This window comes from Pangasianodon hypophthalmus, chromosome 17 (assembly GCF_027358585.1).
Source record: "Pangasianodon hypophthalmus isolate fPanHyp1 chromosome 17, fPanHyp1.pri, whole genome shotgun sequence".
Taxonomy (NCBI): domain Eukaryota; kingdom Metazoa; phylum Chordata; class Actinopteri; order Siluriformes; family Pangasiidae; genus Pangasianodon; species Pangasianodon hypophthalmus.
The window spans coordinates 15,077,996-15,095,043 of record NC_069726.1 but is presented as its reverse complement, the minus strand read 5'-3'; the positions used below and the strand labels follow the sequence as shown (position 1 = coordinate 15,095,043).

Here is a 17,048-nt window from a genome sequence, read left to right as displayed (position 1 = left end):
TTTTTATTTGAACAAGAATGATCTAGAATTATCCGTGTGTGCAACATTGTGTCTAAACTATTGGGTTAATAATTAATAATTTTTTACTTGTGCAGAACTGAGCCAATGGCAGTGTGATTCAGCCATATTATACTGTTGTCTTTGTTGTGCTTTTAACAAGTAACGTGTTTGCCAGAAACAGCTAGCAAATGACAAAAGTAATATTTGTTTTAAGAATAAACTCTAGCATTGCCAACTCACAGCTCCAGGGTTCCAGGTTCAGTCCTGAGCTTGGGTTACACTCTGTGTGGAGTTTCTCATATTCTCCCTGTGTACATTTGGGTGTCCTCTGGGAAAAATTACAGTAGGTGGATTGGCTACTCTGAATTGCCTCTAGGTGTGAACAAGAGTGTGAATGTGTCTGTGCGTGGTGCTCTGCAGTGACCTGGTGATGTGAAGTATGTAATCCGGCATCAAGCCCAGTGTTCCTGGGATAGGCTCTGGATCCAGCGCTACACTAACATGAATAAAATGGTTAATGAATATGAATGAATGAATGAAAGAAAGAAAACAGTGAATGGAGAAAACAGCACAAGGAAAATTGCACTTTCTTAATGGAGGCTTTATGCTCTTGGATATCAATCAGTTAGACCTGTTTTAATTTAATGAAAACATTTAAGAAGATGAAGTTCCTTGATTTAACAGCCATTACCATTTACAGTAGTATTCATCATGCCCAGTTACTTTGCCTGCGTTGACTCTGAGGAGCCGACTGGTCTTCTGAAGCATAGAAAATCTAAATCACAAAATAGAATATGGCAGAGGATGTGGACGTACCTCATTATTTATTATCATAGTAGGTAGACCTTGATTTTATTTGAAAGTTGACAGATGTTTCACTGGACTGGGGAGTGGCCTGAAGGCAGCCCGCCGAAGACAGGTGTGTTAGCAATGTGCTATTTGGAACTCTGTTGGATTTATGGTGTCATCAAGGGCGTTCAGCTCCAGGCAGCCTTGCAGTCTGCCTGTCGGGGTGTGTTATCTCCATTTGAACGCTTTCTCAGCCTCTTCATTATTAATGAGGTTTGTAGGCTTGAATACAGAGCGAGGATGTGGTACGGTTTAGCAGCTTTTCCCATGGAAGGAAACAGCCATAGCCATCATACAGTAAACAACTGCAGGCAAACTACTCGAGTGGCAGAGAGAACATCACAAAAACATTTAAAGATACTCAGCAGAGTTGCATCTTGCTTCTTATACCATTGTGAGTTATTGTAGTTTGGAAAGTTCACAAGGACCACTTTTAGTGCAGTCCTGCATTTCTTGCATTCACGGCAATCTAAAATCTCATTTCAGACACCATGTGCTATAAGAGCTTCCTGCTAAACTGTAAATGAAAGTGCCTATAGCTTTTATATAACTGTAATACCTATTTATTTAAATCCATGGAAATTTCCGAAGCACATTTCCGAAGCACAGATTCAAGGGTGAAATGAGTTTTTGCCAAAATACTATATGTAGCTCTATTATTTAGAGATTTTTCAGTTTGTTTAATCATCCCTTTTGCAAACTGAAACAGCCTTCACGGTCTCATATCCATATCGATTAAAGGAGATTCCTGCAAGTTTCCCCCAGGCAGGAGTCAGGTGGGGTTCAGCCCTCTCCGGTATCACACCCTTCTGCTCTCCAGCAGCACTGATGAGTTTCAGCAAGTCTCCAAAAATAATTAGAGTATCTATGCATGTGTGTGATGTTTAATTCATTGCCTGTCACGGTGGTGTTGGCATACATGTTGATATAATCACATATTTGTTTCCCTCTTTTGCCACTTCATATAATTGCACATGATGGTGACTTAAGAGATCTCACTTTAAGCATTTACAAATTAAAGGTTGCTACATATTTTATTGCATTTGTAACCCTAGAACAATGGGAAAATTGACCTTTTGCACAACAAATACAAGCTATCTAAAATATTCCCCAAATAGAATCTGCAACTACTCCTGCTGCTAGAATAATGTGACTCATAGTGGGAGCGTTTGCAGTCTGCAGTGTTAAAGTGAGCCCTTGGGCATTGTTTGCTTTTACATCTGAGATTTTCAGGATTTTCTGCTTGTTCACATAAATCTAGGCAGCTCCTGCCTACACTGTTAATAAGGAACAAACCTTATCTTTGTGTTTAGACTCTTAAACCCAACTGCATAAAAATCACAATACCACAGAGCAAAATACAACCACACACTGGTCTCTCAAAACCTCTTCTCTAAAAAAACTGAGAAACACAATCCCTCCTACGAATGCAAGAGTCCTACAAATCTCCTACAAAAATACCTTCTGTTTTGGGACTTTGAACAACACCATTTACTTTACATGAAAGATGTATTCGCAGTGCCATAACCTGTATCTCTATCTGGTTAGTGCCCCCAAATTTGTATCTTTATTCAGATTTAAATTAGAAATTAATCTATCTTTTTTAATTAAATATGTACCCTACAACTATGCCCCTGGTAACACTGAAAAAAAAAAAAACAAGAGGTAGAAATGTCAGCACTGTCAGCATCACATCAGTGCCGGAATTGGTGTCTCACTACAACAGCCTATGAACATGGCCGCCACGGACTGTAATTCCCAGTGTACACACTCATTTTCGCGTTCAAGCTCACCTGATTACCATTATCATTCACACACACTATATAAACAGACTGTTTACACTCACCTGATGCGAAGTATCGTGTCAGCGTAGCTTGTTCTTCTGACATACCGAGCCTTATCATTGTTTTTGCTTTTCTGGTTTTGATCTTTGTCTCATTTTCTGGTTACTGATTCTAGTCCTATCTACTTCAGTCTGTTTGCTGATCGTCTGACTCTCGCCTGTGATCGCGTTTACGACTTTGCCTTGTGTTTTGGATATGTCTGCCATAAACAAAAACACCTAAATATTGCTCTTCATGTTCGTATCCATTTAGAACACATTCTCTGTTCATTCCAACTGATATATTCATAATCAATTACATCCCTACTCTACATACATGTTCAAACACTGTTTCTTGCATGAATGTCATTACTCACATACATCTCATACTTACTAATGCATTTATACATCAAAAATAGCACATCAATATGCATTACAGCAATAAATTAATAATGCAGCACTTGAACAGTATATTGATGGACTGTATCGGGCTGCACTCGTATCGAACCAGAGTACATGACTATGGCTATAGATTTATGAAACACAGTAAAGTGGAATTTTCTTTCACATTTTCTTTCTTTTTTTACAGAAAATTATATGGCACATTGGAAAGATGGGTTGATAAATTCACTGAGCTTTGTGATGTTTCTGCCATCATCTCTCCTGATCAACACTTACTGAAGGAAATAAAGTTATCCTTGAGACCCTTCCATGGAGTATATGTCACTGATTGATAATTTTTAGCACTACAGAAGAATTAGAGTAATATTAAAATGTCTTCTGCAGAAATAACTTTCCTAAATAGGACTGATGTCTTTATTTGAGGGCTGATTGACATTTGTAGACTTCATCTTTATTCTTTGTATTCAAGGACATAATAATTTAATTTATTTTGTTGCATTGGGCCGTCTGTGCTGTACCACTCGGCAGTGCTCATAAAGCATTATTCAAGCCTTTAAATTCGACTACAATATTAGCACTGTAACCCAGGCGACAGTGATAATTTTATAATACTGATTCTGCTGTGCTTGTATTGAGCTGCACTGAGTCTGGGGGTGTGTAATCACAAGAACAACAATTTGCCTGTACTCACTCCTACAACTTTCATAGTTTTCAGACAAACTGACAAATTTTTGATGCAGAGGCCTGGCTGTAAATAGAAAACAAGAGCGTGCAAATCATGTTTGTGAAAGGTTTTGCTCCATACTGCTGAATATCCGTTCAACTGACGACATTTGTAAGATTGCGATCAGGAAGTTAGGCAAGGTCCTCAGACTGAGGCTCAGGAATCGGTAGTATACAAAGGCAACTCAATTTTAATTGCCAGATTGGTTAGTAATCTAACTGTACATCGTTACATGGAAAGGCTTAACTGCTATACATCTGTTTCCTCACAAGGTTTTGTCCTTATGCCATTTTAGGGATGATTTTCTTGCCACTGCAACATCTGGCTTGCTTACTAGGGCCCAAATTTCTGTAAAGCTGCATTTGTGACAGTGCCTCATTGTCTACTGTTTAAAGGGCTATACAAATAAAATCAACTTGAATCAACTACTAGTAATACTACATAATAGGCTTTTTAATGTCCATATTATGAGAAGAAATATGTTTGTGCTACTAGGATGAAAAAACATCCCAGTTGCTAGATTTTGCAATGCGCTGACTCAGACTTCATCTTACCTTTCCTTAAAAAGGCAAACGAAACATATATTTAACATGGAAATAAGTAAAAATGTGCACAGTAAGACTTCTGTAGAGTGCTTTATAAATAAGCTTACTTGGCAGGTATGTGTGAAGGGGACTAACAGTTTAAATGTTGTGTAACATCACTACTTATCATTGCACCCAGTTGTATAGATATAATAAATGTTCGATCACTTAAGCTAGACACAGCAATGCCACATCTGTGCACAATGCAGTTATTCCCCATACAACAGGGAAGAAACAATTACAAGATTTGTACATAAACTTTCCACTTCCTCTGCTTGGTTAAGTAATAGTAAATAGTAAATAATATGTGACTCCATTTTGAATGTGCAGTTGCAAACAGGAAGAAATGGTTTTGTTTAAATAAAATAAATTATTAAATTAAAACAATGTATGAAACAATGTATGAAATTTGACAAGAAACAAAGTGACCATACAGTCAGGCTCATAAATATTTGGATATTGAAAAAGTTAGTGTTATTTTAGCTGTCTACCACAGGATATTGGAGTTGAAATTAAATAATGAATATGAGCGCACAGACTTATATTCGTTATTCAGACTTTCAGCTTGATTTAATTTGATTTGGGTATTTAAATCCAAATCAGATGCATGTTTTAGGAATTACAGCACTGTTTATATGTGGTCCCCTTTTTTAAGGCACCATAAATAGTTGGATGAACTAGCACAATCATAAATTAAATTGTTGTTTTTAACACTTGGTTGCAGATCCTTTGCAGTCAATGTGTGCCTGAAGTCTGGAACCCATAAACCTCACCAGATGCTGGGTTTCTTCCTGCTGCTTTTGTCAGCTTTCACATCATCAGTAAATACAAAGGAACCAGTTCCACTGGAACCCATACATGCCCATGCCATAAGATGAGGTGGCATGTTTCAGATCACGAGCAGTTCCTTCCCTTCTTCATACTCTTCTCTTCCCATCATTCTGCTACAAGTTGATATTTGTCCAGAACTATAAGGGCTTTATTTTTTTTAAAGATGTTTTGCCAAAATCTGGTCTTCCTGTTGTTAAGGCTTAACCAGTGGTTTACATCTTGTAGTAAAACCTCTGTATTTACTCTGGTGAAGTCTTCTCTTGCTTGTTGACTTTGACACTTATACATCTAACTCCTGGAGGATGTTCATGATCTGGCCAACTGTTGTGAAGGGTTTTTTTTTCTTCACCAGAGAAAGTTGTTCACCACAGTTGTTTTCTGTGTTCTTCCAGGCCTTTTGGTGTTCCTGAGCTCACCATTGTGTTATTTTTTTACTTTTTAAGAATGTATCAAATAATTGATTTGGCCACACCTAATGTTTTTGCTATCTCTATTATGGGTTTGTTTTGATTTTTTTCAGCCTAATGATGGCTTGCTTCACTGGCAGTGACAGCTCTTTGGACTTCATATTGAAAGTTAATGGCAACAGATTCCAAATGCAAATACCACACTTGAAATCAATTCTACACCTTTTATCTGATTACTTGTAAGTGAAATAATGAGGGAATAACACACACCTGGTCATGGAACAGCTGAACAGCCAAATGATATAAAAAGTGGTAGACGGTGATGGTAGACAGCTAAAATTTTGTTTTAGTTTATCCACTCAAGCGTAAATGATAGTGACATTTTACATTATAGCAGTTAGTCTTGCTTCAGAGGTTTTCTGTTTCATGGAAGTCCAGGCAAAGCTCAATTTTATTCTTCTCTCTTTGGACATCACTGGGATAAAATGTAATAACCTGTCTCCGGCGTTCATCACAGCTGAGCTTAAGAATGTGTTTATGTTTGTTGGGTTGACTGCTAAAAGCTGTGCTCAGTTGTTATAAGTGAATACATAAACTAGGACTGTTTCATTATGACAGAATGCAAGCTGCCATTATTCTGAATGGTTGGTGTGTGATTATGAAGTGAGAATCGGTTATGTCAGTGCTTAGTCACTGCTCAAGCTGTGGAAATGGCTGAGATTTGGTGGTGGAGGAAATGTCTATGATTGGCTATGAACCTCAGAAAAGGACATCTGTGATTGGTCATTCAACTCCTGTAGCTAATTTGAAAGTAGGACAATAATCCTAGGAATGTGAATATATTGTACCATAGGTAAGAAAGTGTGGACAAATCATAAATCCAGTAGTTCACCCCAGTGTGCTGCCGGTCCCATGTTTTGGCTGCCCACAATTTACTAGACTAAAAAGTGGGAGCTGATGTAATGTGATAAGCATATGGAGAGCTAGATTTGGAGCGTCACTGTGACGATTTGTGCTCAGCCACAAGAGCATTAGTGAGGTCAGACACTGATATCTGGTGAGGAGGCCTGACTCGTAGATGGCGTACGAGTTCATCTCAGTGGTGTTCAGTGTTCTGTGCAAGTCAGTGTTCTGTGCAGGCTGCTTGAGTTCTTCCAGTTTAACCTTGGCAAAACATGTCTTTATAAACCTTGCTTTGTGCACGGGGCATTGTTGTGCTGGAACAGGTTTGGGCCTCTTAGCTTCAGTGAAAGGAAACTGTAATGCTACAGCATACAAAGACATCCTATACAATTGTGTCTTTCCAACTTTGCGGTAACAGTTTGGGAAAGGCCCACATATGGGTGTGATGGTCAGGTGTCCACAAACTTTTGACCATATAGTGTATATACCAAATGAAAACTTTTCAAAAGTCAATATGGCAAAAGTCAGTAAGGAGTAGGGTTTTTTTTCTAATTTTTGAACCTACTTCTCCATCAGACATCTACTAATTAAAAGCTAATAGCCCAGGAGCCTGGGCTTCTGATTTGTCCACAAGACAGGTTTGCAATCGTGAAAAAAAAACAAAATAAAGAAAATCGAAAAGGCACTGTACCTTTCATCTAAGAACAAGGTGCTTAGTTCTACCAGATGGACAATTCAAAACAGCACGTGCATGCCTAATAATGCAATGATGTATCCTCTGGTCATTTAATGCTGTGCTGTAATTAGATCTTCAAAACCGTGAGGATTGTTTTCAAGGTACTTTAGTCAGCAAGTGAAGGGCTCTCATCCTGTGCATTCATGAGCTGAGAAGGACGTGGAAGTGGACTGCATTAGCACCACATTGCTGTCATTTGAGCCTCTGATAAAAACAAGCAGCAATGGAGTGCTACAGATTTTAAGCTAATATAACACATTTTTCCAAAGCAAGTTCAATAATTGTGCAAAATACTTTGTATATGTTCAGTACAATTTACAGAATAAATATATATTGTTAGCCAAATACAACACATGAAGAAAGCAGCATCACATTTTGCAGTGGAATTGCACCTTTCTGCCTAAATAAGTGTGTTTTTTTTGATGGCTGTGGTAATTGCTTTGAGAGCACTGACTGTTTTCGTTTAGTGAAATGTGCCATATCGATTGAGAAAAAGGAACGATTGGAGAGAAGCCCCTCCTCCTCCTCCTTTTTCCGCCTACCTCCCCTCTGGAACGGCACTGAAAGTGCTAATCTTGCCATCTGCCCTTAAATGAGAGCCAAATATACACGCCAGGATGATGGAGCTTCATTTCTACATGTCTAGTGTTGGACTTCAAGGTCTTTACTATCTCCTTCTGCTCCCTTTCAAATGCTTTTCTCGCTGGCTGAAAACGAAGGTTTAGAAAATGATTAAGTGCACATGTGTAGCCCTGTGCACGTCACAAATCCAAGGTTAAGGCTGTGCTCATATGTACGTTCTGGTGTGATTATGGGACTGCTGCCTTTTAATAGGAAATAGACTATTTCATAAGGCAGCTGCTGGGAGCCTTCAGGAATGAAGACGAATAAATTGGGTGAAAGATGAAAATCCAGTGTAAAAAAAAAAAAGAGAGAGAAGAATAGTTCAGTTAAAGCCATTTTGATTGCCCTGTGAACCAGTCTCAGAAAGCTGAATCTCTGCTGTTATGAGCCATCAATACCTTCACTGGTTACCACAGTAAAGTCATGATGCTCCCTGTTGTAAGTAAAAAAAGCTGACATTGTGCTGGCATGTGCCTCCTGTATGGCTTAACGGTGTAAATGTCAACCTTCAGGCATATGTCCTTGTGTGTGATTAGACTGCTCCCTTAATACAAGCCACTTAATACAAGCAGCAGTACCAGTGTTTTACCTTTAAGTCAGTATTTGAGTTCATATAGCACAAGTGGTAAAGTCTCACTGCCTACCATTTCAGAAATGCTGAGAGCTTCCAGTCTAATGTGTGAATCCTTTGCCCCATTAGAGAAGCACTGAACAGAGTCAGAATAATTTGTCTTCCAGAGAAACGTGTCATGTACAGGGCTCTCAGCACATTTAGTACCATACACCATGGAAGCACATAACTAATTCACAAATTATATACACAAAATTTATCAGGGTTGAAAGTATCAAATCAGCTCTGTTTGTAATGCTTACAAGTTGGCAAATATGTGTGGTAGAATTCTCAGTGGATGATGGTGTGGTGTGGTGCAGTGTAGTGTTGTGTAAATATGTGCAGAATATCATTACATGAGCAGGTATACTGGGGTTCCTGTGCGCGAGCTGAGAACTCGTTGTGAGACACATAAAGGTGCAGTGTGTTGGCATGGCTGTGCTAAAAGCCCGGACAGATGGCTACTGTGTGAAAGCATGGTATGCATTTATGTGTGTATGTATGTGTATATAGTCTCCTCCGAAAGTATTGGAACGGCAAGGCCGATTCTTTTGTTTTTGCTGTGCACTGGAGATATTTGGATTTGAGATCAAATGATAAATATGAAGCGATTATTTCAGCTTTTAACTTCCTCTTATTTACATCTAAATGTGTTAAATGACTTAGAACATGGCACCTTTTGTTTGAACCCACCCATTTTTCAAGTGATCAGAAATATTGAAACATGTGGCCAACAGGTGTTTCTTGTCACCCACGTGTGCCCTGTCAGATTGAGTTAAAAAATTAATAGCTCTGAATGACATCATTTAGGTGTAAATATGTGTTTGTTTTTCTGCCTATGAAGAAAAGAACAGGCGATGATTTTATAATCTGCAGCTGTCCAGTTTCAGTGAGCCTGTGCCCACTGTAGCCTCAGATTCCTGTTCTTGTGGCCTTCTGCTGTTGTAGCCCATCCACTTCAAGCTTTGATGTGTTGTGCGTTTTGTGATGTTTTTCTGTTCACCATGGTTTTAAAGAGTGGTTGAGTTAACGTAGTCTGGCCATTCTCCACTGAACTCTCTATTCAACAAGGCATTTCCACCTGTAGATCCACGCTCACTGGATGTTGTTTGTTTTTCGCACAATTGTGGGTAAACTCGTGGCACTGTTGTTCATGAAAATGTCAGGAGATCAGTATTTTCTCAATCCAGCCCACCTGCACCAACAATTATACCATAGACAAAGTCACAGAGATAACAGTTTTCCCCATTCTGATGTATAACTGACGCTCTTGATCTGTATGATTGCATGATCATGATCTTGCATGATTTTATGCATTGAGCTTTTGCCACATGATTGGCAGATTGGATAATCGCATGAATGAGCAGGTGTACAGCTTTTCATTTTAAAGTGGCTGGTGAGTGCATGTGTATACAAGAACCTACAATGAATACACTTCTTAAAAATACAGCATGTCACACCAAGGCTGCTATATACAGCATACACTCAGGGACTCAGAGCCTCAAACTGAATATATTTGATACATCTCTGTCACCAGAACATATTCCCCACGTTAATTTGTAACACTAAAACCCCAGTTGCCTTAGCAGAAATATTTATCTGAGTATTATACATTTCATCCTCTTCTAAGACATCTAAAGGTTGTGCTAAATGAATGCTAGTTTCTTGTTTTTTATGAATCACTATAAATAGTAAAATTCCTCATGAAAAATATATTTGTAAAAAAAAAAAAAAGCCCTAATTAAATGTCTTGTTCTTGTATTTTCTTTTCCATCATGAATAATAAAGACACCATGGGGAGTTTACCACCTCATGCTTTAGTTCATGCTTTAGCTTTGAGTTACCAGCACAAGAATGCACACACGCACACATACGCAAACACACACTCACTTCTTTCGTGAAATTATAATAGCCAAATATATTTCTACTTTATGAAAAAATAAATATATTTTACCAAAGCAGTGTAGAAATATTTTTATTTAGACTACATTCTAACCATGCTGGGGCTTCTGTCTGCAAAAATCCTGATGCGTAAGGAGCTAATTTAACACACACAGCGGTAAATCCAGTCTCCCTAAAGAAGACTAAAACCTTGCTAGCTAAGTGTGTTTTTTCTCACAATTTGACAAAGTTTTTGGATAGTTACACGTCATAGCATAACAGACACAAGTTTTATAAACTCAGTTTATGATCAAACACTGGCTGTCATAATGTCAGTAACGCACTTGCTCTTCATCATCATTAAAACAGAGAAGACCGCTTAAACACTGTACTGATGAGAGCAGACAGTTTTAAATGTTTAAACGACCTAATAAAGAGACATTAATAAGAAACAGTAAACAGAACAGAACTGACTGAATTAAATCAGCTATTATTTCAGCACAGAGGTTAGCTTGAAAAGAGCTCAGTTGAGTGAAGAGATGACAGGATCAGGTTTATGTTAAAATGCAGTGAATGACTTTTACCTCAGGTGATGAGACATAGACTGATGCTGATAATCAAAGTGAGAATTCATTTCCTATTGGAAACTTGTAATTATTTTAAATTTGTCAGATATCTCATAAGTAGATTAGGTTGTAAATTGGAATTTTAGATTAAATATTTCCTTTTTTCACTGTTGGGGATAATCAGAATTTTAAATGCTAGAACTTTAATTCTGGTTGTGATACATACGAAAGAGAAACATACTTCAGGAACATCAGTTCAGGAAAATCTGTAGTTTTCAGAACTATATGTAGTATAAAATGTCAAAATTTGATCACGTGAAAGGTTTTCCCAGGCTACCGCACAAACAGTATGTGCATTTAACAACAATGGATATAAAAAGTCCACACACCCCTGTTAAAACAGCAGGGTTTTGTGATGTAAAAAATGAAACAAAGATAAATCATATCAGAATATTTCCACCTTTAATGTAAAAATTACAACCTGTACAATGGCACTGAAAACCAGACTGACACATTTCAGAGAAAAAAGATAAAAATAAAAAACTTAAAATAACCTAATTGCGTAAGTGTGCACACCCCTGAACTAATACTTTGCTGAAGCACCCTTTGATTTTATTACACCACTCAGTCTGTTTGGGTAAAAGTCTATCAGCTTGGCACATCTTGACTTGGGAATATTTTCCCACTCTCTTTAGCAAAAACGTTACAGATCTGTCAGACTGTGAGGGCATCTTCTGTGCACAGCCCGCTTCAGATCCCCCCAAAGCTTTTCTATAGGATTCAGGTGTGGGCTCTGGCTGGGCCATTCCAAAACATTCATCTTTTTTGCTGACACCTTTCTTTTGTTGATTTGGATGTGTGCTTTGGATCATTGTCATGTTGAAATGTGAAAGTCTTCTTCATCTTCAGCTTTCTAGCAGATGCCAGAAGGTTCTGTGCCAAAATTGCCTGGTACTTGGAGCTATTCATGATTCTTACCACCTTCACTAAAGCCCCAGTTCTGGCTGAAGAAAAGCAGCCCCAAAGCATGATGCTGCCACCACCATGCTTCACTGTGGGCATGGTGTTCTTTTGCTGATGTGCTGTGTTATTTTTGTGCCAAACATACTTTTTAATATTATGGCCATATGGATGGATATATGTTTTTGCAAAGTTTAGCCTGGCTTGTTTATTTTTTTTTTGTTCGAAAAGGCTTATGTCTTGCCACCCTGGCCCATAGCCCAGACAGATGAAGAATACAGGAGATAGTTGTCACATGCAGGGAGCAGCCAGTACTTGCCAGAAGGAGCTGCAGCTTCTTTAATGTTGCTGTAGGCCTCTTGACAGCCTCCCTGACCAGTTTCCTCTTTGTTTTCTCATCAATTTTGGAGGGATGTCGTCTTCTTGGTAATGTCACTGTTGTGCTGTATTTTCTCCACTTTTTGATGACTGTCTTCACTGTGTTCCATGGTGTACAGTGGATATAAAAAGTCTACACACTCCTGTTAAAATCACAGGTTTTTCTGATGTAAAAAATGAAACCAAGATAAAAATAAGGTAAAAATAAAAAAACTTACAGTAACCTGGTTGCATAGGTGTGCACACACCAAAACTAATACTTTGTTGAAGCACCTTTTGATTTTATTACACCACTCAGTCTGTTTGGATAAGAGTCTGTCAGCATGGCACATCTTGTCTTGGCAGTATTTTCCCACTTTTTCTCGCAGAAACGTTCTAGATCCATGAAATTGTAAGGGCATCTCCTGTGCACAACCCACTTCAAGTCACCCCACAGATTTTTAGTTGGATTCAAGTCTGAATATGAGAGAATGATGCCACATTCAGTACTTGTCAGATATTCCTACAGCTCCTTTAATGTTACTGTGGGTCTGTTGGCAGCCTCTCTGGTAATTTTTTGTCATGTCCTTTTGTAAATTTTGGAGAGGTGTGTAGAATTTTTATATCCATTGTACCAACTATGTTATTAGGAACACCTGCTCATTCATGCAAGCAAATCAAACATCAGAATGAAAACAGTTTGGAAAAAGATTAGAAAAAGACCAGGCAATATTTTTCAACTGTCTAGTTTTGGTTAGTCTGTGCCTACTGTAGCCTCAGGTTCTTGTTCTTGGCTGACAGAGGTGAAACCTGATGTGGTCTTCTGCTATAGCCCATCCACTTCAAACTTTGACATATTGTGCATTTTGTAATGTTTCTATGTTCACCATGGTTGTAAATAGTGGTTATTTGACTTACCGTAGCCTTTCTCCAACCAGCTCAAGGAGAAGAATTCTGGCCATTCTCCTCTGACCTCTCTCATTATCAAGGCATTTCTGCAGAACCACTGCTCACTGGATGTTTTTTGTTTTTCGCATGATTCTGTGTAAACTCCAGAGACTATTCTGCATGAACATCAAAGGAGATCAAGAGTATCTGCAATACTCCAACCAGCAACCAGGCCACGGGCAAACTCACTGAGATGACATTTTTCCCCATTCTGATGTTTCATGTGAACATTAACTGAAGCTCTTGACCTTTATCTGCATGATTTTATGAACTGTGCTGCTGCCACCTTATTGGCTGATTGGATAACTGCATGAATTTTTTTCTTTCCTTATAAAGTGGTTGGTGAACGTATGTAATAGAAGTTTCTACACCTAGTCCTAAATTTAACCCTAACCTTAAGTAACCACAATGAAATGGTTTTACAATTTCTGTTTTGGAAATGAAGCATGTGGCATTTATGAAAAGCATTGTCCATTTGTTGCAAAACGTGTATCTCTGATATGGCCCTGACCAAAGCCATGCTTGTGCTGAATGACGTGCAGAAGAGCAGAATGATGGTGAAGAGCTGTCACACACACACACACACACAAAATCAGTTCTCCACATGACTTTCAATATACCGTTGACACCTTGGATACTAATGAACCCTCCACTACTCCTGAGTCTATTTTTACTCATTCTTACTGCATTGACTTTGGTATGTCTGTGTTTGCTGCTGCCAGCTGTGGATCTGACTGGTGTGTATTGATTCACACTCTCTGTTTGCAAACGTGGCTCCCTGCACCGCAGCAACAGTGACAGAGCCTGTATGTGGGAGCTGTGCTGACTTTGCCCAGTCCACGTTTTCTCTCTGTCTCTCTCTCTCTCTCACACACACACACACACACACACACACTCACACTGGCCTCACTTCAGCCCAAATGAGTTGCCTCTCCTGCCATAGCAATAAGCCATATTTCACAAAGATTAGATTCTTCTGCACTCAGAATCTTAGCTTTTTCTAAACATCTGGAAGCACCATTACTTGTGTTTTATTGTGATCGATGTGTTTACAGCGTTAGATTATGTTCCCATTGCTGTCATTAAATCATTTCAACACATCATTGGAGAAGCAAGATAGGAGCTCACATAGATGAGAGTGCTCTAACTACGGAATTAATGGCATTTCTCGTTCTTCAGGAATATCTTGTTTTATCTTTTTGGTTTTGATCTTTTTTTTTGGAGATATCATGGCAGTACTATATAGTGAGCACTGGTGTGTATATACTGATGTATGTGTCAGTGCACAGTGAAGCTGAATGACAATGACATCTTCATGTTACTTCAGATTCAGCTCCTCTCTCGCTCCAGGGTGATGTGCTGAAGGCAGACATGAAGCTTTGCATTAATCCATATGTATGACTTACACTTATGTTTTATTTATTGCCTTGCCCAGTGTCAACTTGTCAACCTTTCTCAGTCCACCTGCATGCAACGTTTAAGCACTAGCATGAAAGCGCTGCACGTGCTGAGGTCAGCGCTAATAATGCCCGTACATCTTTAGCGCCTAGTTCATGTTTCATAGTTCATATTTCATCCTTTTCCACTTTTGTATAGACGGCACTTTTTTGGATGAATCCATCATGTTGAACCAGACAGCCTGAGCTGCAGCCATGGAAGTAATTCTTTGTTTTTGGAGGGCATTTGAAATTTTGGAACACTGTGCAGCACTTTGCTGTAAAGGTGGTTGATGGTGGAAAACAAACACTGTTTCTCCAGCCTTGAGCTTTAAGGGTGGAGATACCTTGATTTGCAGCAAGGCCAAATGGGCGTAAACCTTGCTTTTGGCTTGTGCCTCTAAACACTCACTCATGTTTAGTGGCACACATTTAATCATGTCATTCCCATTGCAAGCATCAGTGGTTTCACTAATGGAAGCCGTGGGCTCTATTTATACCCACTACATGTGGATTTATGACCTCTAAATGTTGATTGTGGTCAAAAAATGGGCACATCAGGCCAGCAATGTGAATCCTACTAATCAAGTGTGGTTAAAATGCATCTGATGAATGTTTCAGTTTCGTGCTGTGTTACACTCCAAGCTGTCCCTCTCCATTACAAGCCTTGGCAAAAGTTTAATGTGGGTTTCAGCGGGTCCTGTGAGACGGCTTTATACCGCACAGGATTCTTTTACACAGTCACCCAATTCAATTACTATAGCAACTCTCCTTCAAGGAATATATTATACAAAGACAGAGTTGAGGTATACAGAGAAGACAAGGACTTATATACGTATGCAACTCAAGAGTGTATTGAGATTGAGCCCTGCATAGTTGTTATACAACCCAGCACTTGTACCACTTGTTAAAATACCTTATTGTTTCTATAGTAACAGCTAATTCACAGGGACTTGTATGGCAGATGCTCCACATAATTTAAGACTGTGCTGTTATTTACCAAGGAAAAAAGTGTAATTGTTGATATAGTGAAATTTTGGTAAGGAGAGGATTATTTAACATTTATGGAAGGAGTCTCCAGTGTCAGTGCTTTGTAGCAGTCAGTAAGACTTTCCGATACAGGAAACAGAGAGCTTTGCACTTTCCAGTTTCTCAGTAGCATGACAAGCTGCGTTTTTTTTTTTTTTTGTCTTATTAACTTCATGAGAGGGGGAAAAAAGAGAGACTGGTGAGAGAACGACTGTTTGTATCTGCAATAACATAAATGATAACTTGTCTGGTGGAGGTTCTACAATATCAAATGTAACTATAAATGGTTAAAAGTACAACATATGGTTCTTTAATAAATAAAAAAATGTAGTAACTGGCAAATTGCTGCGCTGTAAGATAGGGCTATGTGATATGGCGACTCATACCGTACGTCTACTGGTAGATATTTTCCTATATCATCTATTCTGCCAATGATGCAAAAGCCACTTTTTGGCAGCTGATTTACGTTACTAAGTTCGGAGCTAGGAGCTCTAAGCAGTGTGCTGTAACAAAAACAAAAACAAGCATAGAGGAGTGTGACACACAGCGAAACTCCCCACAACACTACACAGAACAGGCATCAGCCCAACTAAAAAATGAGGACCTTGTGCCTAAAAAGGGAGGTATTTCTCGCATTTGGCTTCCTGAAACCTGAGGATGAATAGAGTTTTTTGATATTTACCTTTAATATTTTGTATTCATGTTTCTGATAGTACTGTTCAATGTCACTTCCAAATAAAAGAAGAAAAGAAAACATGCCTTTAACTGCTGTTTAGTTCACAGAATTATCAAAAAGCAGTCATGAACGTATGCAGTTATTTTGTATATATAATTTTTTCATCAATTCTAGAGAAAACATAATATATTGTGATATTCAAAATATGAAATTATCTATCTCATGATACAACATTTTGTCTATTGCCCAGCCTTAGTATAAGATTTTATATATTTTTACATTATAACATATTGTATAAGATTATAAATGATATAAATGTAAGCTAAATATATGGTGTATTTGAACAGTTGAATTAGTTGAACCAACTGGATCAAGCTACACAGTGAATCCTGTGTTACAGAAGTTTATAAACCCCTGGTTTTCTTGTACACCTCAACTGTCGCTTCATTTCCCTCTTTATTTTTTTTTCCTCTCTTTCTCTGAATGGTACTGTTTAAGTATTCAGCATGTAGAGGAGAGAAGTATGATTTATGGCACTGAGGCAGCTGGAGCGGGGCATGTTAATGAGAGTTTTAGTGGAGGGCACTGAGGTAGGCTCTGTGCTCGACTTTCTCTGTGTTCTCTGACGCCAGACTGCCTGCAGGGCCTGCATTAGCATGCGCTGAGCTCAGCTCACCTAGCTGCCCAGACGCTAAGGCTAATC

The 17,048-nt window shown here is 38.6% G+C and overlaps 1 protein-coding gene across 1 annotated transcript in view; it reads left to right on the top strand.

The window, feature by feature from the left end:
- Positions 1-17,048, top strand: part of chsy3 (chondroitin sulfate synthase 3) — a 46,298-nt gene that overhangs the window by 3,503 nt on the left and 25,747 nt on the right. The window lies entirely within an intron of this gene.